This window comes from Chiloscyllium punctatum, chromosome 17, assembly GCF_047496795.1.
Source record: "Chiloscyllium punctatum isolate Juve2018m chromosome 17, sChiPun1.3, whole genome shotgun sequence".
Taxonomy (NCBI): Eukaryota; Metazoa; Chordata; class Chondrichthyes; order Orectolobiformes; family Hemiscylliidae; genus Chiloscyllium; species Chiloscyllium punctatum.
The window spans coordinates 39,395,678-39,402,341 of record NC_092755.1 but is presented as its reverse complement, the minus strand read 5'-3'; the positions used below and the strand labels follow the sequence as shown (position 1 = coordinate 39,402,341).

Genomic DNA, 6,664 nt, shown 5'->3' with positions numbered 1-6,664 from the left:
TGGAAAATAACTCAGCAGGTCTGGCAGCATCTGTGGTGAGAGTTGGGCCCAGTGACCTTTCTTCAGACTGCACTTTTTCTTACAACCAATTCAATCCAGCTAAGATTCCACACTTAAAATTATTTTTGTTAAGATTAAGAGATTGTAGAGTGCAATATTGTTTGTATCAGTTGATGTACTGAGACATAGTTCCACATATACAGCTGGAGATATTGGATTTCAACAATGATTACCAGTTAGATTTTAGTAATAATTAGTTTTAAAATGGCTGATAACAAATTTAAGAATGATGAGAAAACTCTTATTGCAATGTAATTGTGCAATATGTTGGAAAAAAAATGAAATATTTATGTAAAAAATAGTTAGCAATCTCTTAATTGATAAGACTGATTATCCTTCCATTAATACGAGAATTCAAATGAAAGAGAATGAGAGAGTTAGAATGAGTGTTGGGTGAGGGAACTTTGGTTGATTGCAGGTGTGTTGACCTGAAAAGAATGTCAATATTTCATTATGATACTGGCTCTAATAAATAATGGATTAAACGAAAATGTTAATCTCATGATCGTGTGATAATTGAAAGAACAATTAAATAATATTTCATGTGAGAACGCAACACTTAAAATGATAAAATATTTTCAAAGCAGTTTGTACTGGATATTCATTAAGATCAATAAACTCAATTAAAATATTGGGTTAATTTTTTTAAAAATCACACTTTAGAAGATTATTCATCAGAATTATTCTGTCATTGAAAAAACCTCATTTCTTCAAGAATTCTGCATTTCCCTCATTTTCTGTCTTTTTTCCACAGGGATCTGTACTGGAACCCTTCTGTTTGCGATGCAATTATATAGAAGTGACATGGATTAAAATCTAATTGGGTGAGTTAATAAGTTTGCAGATGATATAACGTTCAGTGCAGTTGGGGACAATGTAGAGTGTTGTCAAATAATGCAGCAGGAAAAAGATAAATTGCAGATATGGGTAGAGTAATTAAAGGTGAAGTTTAATCCATACAAGTGTGAGGTGTTTCACTTTGGAAGCTCAAATGTTAAAAAAAAGTAGATAGTTAATGGCAGGACCCTGACAGCTTTATTATTCAAAGGGATCTTGGCGTTTAAGACCATGGCTCCCTGAAAGTGACCATGCAAGTAATTAGGTGGTTAGGAAGGCAAATGGCATGCTTGCCTTTATTGGTCAGGGAACTGGTTACAAGAGTCAGTAAGTCATGTTGTAACATTTTAACACTTTGGTTAAGGCATACTTAAAGTATTGTATTCACTTTTGTTCGCCATGTTCCAGGAAGGGTATGGAGGCTTTGGAGAGGGTACATAGGGCGTTTACCAGGATGCTGCCTGGATTTGGAGAGGCGAGAAAAATTCAGATTGTTTTTTTGTGAAGTGGCAGAGACTGGGGGAAGACTTGATGGAAGTCTGTACAATCATTAGATACGTAGATAGGGTTGACGGTCAGAAAGTTTTTCCCAGAGTTGAAGCGTCAAAAACTATGTGACATGTGTTTAAGGTTAGGAGGGAAAGTTCAATGGGCATGTAAGGGGCAATTTGTTTTGTACACGGAGTGATTGGTGTCTGGAATGAACTTCCCGGATTGGTGATGGAAGCAGATACATTAAGGCTCTTTAATGTTCATTTCGATAATTTGGAAGGATATGGACCAAGGGTAGGCAGAAGGGATGAGTTTCTTTTACATTATGTTCAGCACAACGTTAAGGGCCAAATGGCCCATTCCTGTGCTGTACAGATCTTTGAGAGAAAGCTAATGTCTATCTCATATGACATTTAATCTAATCAATATTTAGCCACTGGTGTCAGAAATAGGAAGGAAATAAGTAGATAACGAACTTGACTACAATCTAAAAATATAGTCAATTAAATTTACAGAGGTAATTTTTTGATATTTGTTCTGAATTATCAGATTAGCAACTTTGATGGAGATGTGTTTAAAATGTTTGCAGTTATTGATGTTCTGACCCAACATTACCCATGTTAAACTGAAGATTGGACCAGAAACCTGTTAGAAAACTTGAAAATATTCAGTAAGGTGAGATGCACATCATAATTTCTTACTGCCTATACTACAATAACAAAATCTTTCAGGTCTACACCAAAAAGCATTGATTTCCAGCCAATGCTCATTATAAATATCTGAATGCTACTCGTTTCAACAATCAAAGTAATTTCAGCCTCATCGATGAAGAGATATCTTAGACATTTCACTAATAATTACTGTTTATGTTGACACATTGCTCGTTCAAACATTAATGAGATTTCTCATTAATATTCAGTTCAATCATAGCATATTAATAATTTAGTTATTGTTAATATCTAATAATTGATCAATCCAGTAAGGGATATAAAGTGGAATTATGGCTCAGTACATTAACTGATGGAAAGATATTGTTGTGTTCACTCTCCCAATTATTGTGAATATCGATGTGTATTTTGATTTGATTTGATTTGATTTGATTTTTCTTCAACATGAAGATTTGTTGTATTTCTGATCACAGTAATAGTTAAATATTTTAAAGCTAAAATAAATTCAAATTTGTGACTTTTTTGTCAACAAGAAAAAAGAATTTACATGCGTATGTTTTCTTTATCAGTAAATTTTGAATTGTTGGAAGTTGTGCATGTGTGTAAGGAAGGGGAGCTGCCTGCAGCTGAATAGTCACATTGAATGATTTTTTTTTGCGATTACATCCTGCTGCTAATCATTCTTGTTATCTTTTCATTATAGGAAAAACTGCTTTAAACATATTCCGCAGTTGTATTTTGCATGAATTTACAATAAGCGCATGGTATGTGTATTTATCTTTCTTTCAATTGCCATGATTTTAAATTTTAAGTAAGGGCATATGTGCTTAGTACCATATCACAGCTAACCCGTTTGGAAATATTGAATCACTTAATGTGTCAGTGTTCTAAAATAGATTACCAATTCATTGTTAGTCCAACAATCACACAGTAATTCAATTTAGGTTTTGTAACAAATATCGTGAGATTCACATTTTAATTTAAATCATTATTTCGTAGTGCCAATTTTACAAAGAAAACATTATCTTTTATTCCAGGTCAACACAACCACAAACCAAGCAATGATTCCTCATCCAACACTGACAGGAAATATCTGATATCTTCTCATTTGAATGTTCACAGAAAGCATTGGATTCATATTCGGCCTTACAAATGAAGATACGTCTGATTGTTTTAGACTCCAATTCTACATGTTGCGGATTGTAATATGACATTTCTAATCATTTTAAGATTACAGTGACTATGTTTAACACTAATTGTTACTTATATCTAATATGTATTCATTGATCAAATCAGTATAGTCGGCTTTAAGTGTGGAATTAAGTCTCAGTGACGTAAGCATATTGCATGGTACTGTTTCCTAATGGTAGCGAATGCTGATTTTTATTTTAATGCTGAAATTCTTGTTGATTTGCTGCTGTAGGGAAGCCCCAAGCAGCCTGCCTTAGAATTAAAACACAAAATGGTGGAGGGGAGATAAATAAGACGAACAGTCTGTTTCAGTCTTAAGTTTAAAAAAGAACATTTTGTACAATCCTACTCCAAGTCCATAAGCATGCAATTCCAGACAATCATATTCCAGATAGTGATAAGAGAATGCAGGCACACAGAAAAATGACCAACCCTGACTTTCATTAATGAAAGAATAATTGTGCCAGTGAATGAATAAACACCAACTGCAGGATAGAGCCCAGCTAACTTCCACAGCGGCTGTCAGGGAAACAGACAGGGTTTGATTGTCAGAAATAGTTACTATTTTAAAGTTGCACAGAACATTTAAAAAGTTTCTAATTACATATTCTTGAGAATCGTAAATAAGGCATAGTGAGAGGCCCAAAGGACTGCAGCAATTAATTTTGTAATGTGAGGAAATAAAATGCACAGAGATCCCATGGCCTGGAGATTATAGCACCTGTCAAACACCATGAAGCAATAGGAAGCTGGGGCTATCCATAGCGATGTTCATCCAAGATTAGGTGTTCTACAGGATCGGGTGTCTGTATCATGAGGGAAGGACTGTAACCATATTGCATGTAGACATTGTAATACAGAAGGTGTGTAAGAATACGTTTTTTTACTGTACACGTTACAGTGTGTCATGGACCTCCCTTCCTAGATTGGCCTCGGGGGATGATCCCTGCATTAACTGATTGCAGTATGAGTAAACATCTTCCACTTGTCTGAGTTCGGCCTATCTCCTCAGTCTTCATTCACTGTCAGGGGAAATCACTCCTACAGCTATGGTGACATTTAAATTAAATACAAACACTTATTATCTGTGAAATTATTCCTTGCAGAGCGATATCATTTCATGTTAATTTTTTTAATTTTTATTTTCAAGAAAACAATGGAGGAACATCCATTTGTTATTTAATTCAACTTATACTAAAATTTAAATTATTGAAAGGACTACACATGGGGGTGGCGGGGGAAGAACGATTCTTCAGCTCAAATGTCACATTAAGTGACAATTTCTGTTTTTCAAATCATGTGACCTCTAAAATGATATTTATTTTAATTTTATTTTGAGATAGTTTTATTTTCTTCCAACATTAGTTGTCAATGAATGATAATCACACAGTTATTAGTTTTTTGCAACATAATGACTTCCTGTACCAAATGTCATTAACTTGATGTTTAGTTCATAGTAATACTCACTTTCCCATCCTCATTATTTTCTTCCTAGTTCTGACATTTATCTAAACATTTATCATGATAAAAGTTACATTAATAAAATAGACATGAACCGACCAAAAAAAGTTGAACGATGTTCAATTGTTGCTGAGATTTTGTAATTATTAAAGCCACGTTTTATATTTTAATTTTCAGTTTATTAATCTTCATGAATATACAATCGACATCTGAGCAAAGTGCATTCAAAATATTAAGTCAATTTATCTATCAGGATTTTAGAAACAATGATCAATTACAATAATTACACAATACTTTGTACTTGTTATAAAGCCTAAGTTAATGTGCTTTTAATATCTTCCATATTTCTTGGTGTGAGTGCTGCAACATTAAAACTTGTTTGATAAGGCCAATATACCCACAAAAGACCAATAATTGCCATTGCAACATCATTTGTAAATATCTGACTTTTGCTCATTTGAAAGATCACAATCTTCTCAGCCATTGAAATTCAGAGAACACCAGTTAATTTACACTGCAATATTTCTCTTCGCTTCTTAACATTACTCAGTAGAATAGTAAGAGGAGATACCTCATTATTCTTAAATTCATTAATAAAATATTTCAAATCGATTTGTTGCCAAAACCTAATAATTGTTCAATTCAGTAAGGGGTGTACATGTGGAACTATGTCTTCATATAATAACTAATGCAAGGACATTGCAATGAACAATCACTCAATCATTCTGAATACTGCTTTTCATTTTAAACTTGGAAACACTTTTGAAGTGATTTGATTGGAAATCACTTCAATGTTAACATTTATTGTGTTTTTAATCACAATAACAATTGAATATTTTTCACGTGCAAAATCATTGAAATCCCCATGAATTTTTTGAAGCACACAAAAAAGGGTTGGCATCTCTCTTCTTTCATTAAATAACCACAGGAAATGGTGACTTCTTAGAAATCGTATATTTCAGAAAGAATGAAAGTTGTCTTCAGCTGAATAGGCACATTAATTGACCAATTCATCATTTTGTTCCAATTTACATATAGATCAAAAACATTGTAATTTGCATTTCAGAAAATGTGGAACTTATGAACATATAGAATAATTATATTCATTTTTATTTATAATGCACAGTAATCACACAATTCTGTCAAGTTGTCGTTCCACAAGTGATCATAAAAGTCATGTTAAATTAAGACATTTGTTAACTCCCATCTTTATTGAAATTACTACTGAATTTTCAGAAGATTGCACACAGTATCCAACCATTTAATTCCAATCTAATTATCACAATAAACATCTGATAATTTTCAGATGTTTTCAGCCCTGCCCAGCCTGGTTGGGAATGTTATGAAGGAATCTTGTGCAACTCTGGTCGTGTCTCTGTTACCAGACCAGAGGATACAATTTCAATTCCCACCTTGCACCGAGCTGTGCCAGAGCAGTTCTGAATGTTGAGAAGAAAATATCTAAGAATCGAATGAATTGCCTTTCAATTCAACATTAGATATGTTTTCATTTGTTGTTCATTCCAATAATCACAGTATCTGCTATATATTTTCTTCAGTCCGCTAATAACAGAATGTATCTAATTCCACTCAATCAATATTCTTTGCAAAATATTTGGTAATGTTGCACTCACAAAGATGAAACATGCAAACTAAAGATATTCCTTGATTTTCTTTTGTTCTGAAGAACTGAGTTCAGACTGCACATAGAACTTGATGCTTCAAGGTATAAATATGAGGAAAAAAAATTAAGTTCTTCTTCAGTAAAATAAACAAATGCCACTTCCTACTATATATCAATTTTTAGTTATTGATCTGTTTATGAGTTGTCTGAAATTTGTTTTTAGCTTTCCATTCATCTATTTATATTGAATGTAAGATTGAAATGTTGTGAATATATCCGAGTGCATTCATTTGAAAATTGAATTTGCATATTTCTCTCGCATCCAGTTTAT

General features: G+C 33.0%; 1 long non-coding RNA gene across 1 annotated transcript; it reads left to right on the top strand.

Moving 5' to 3' along the window:
- The first annotated feature begins 811 nt into the window (after positions 1 to 811).
- Positions 812 to 3,250, top strand: LOC140487673 (uncharacterized). The gene is made up of 4 exons (XR_011962858.1): positions 812 to 884; positions 1,979 to 2,064; positions 2,761 to 2,821; positions 3,095 to 3,250. It is a non-coding gene; the product is annotated as an uncharacterized lncRNA (long non-coding RNA).
- Positions 3,251 to 6,664: the final 3,414 nt, after the last annotated feature.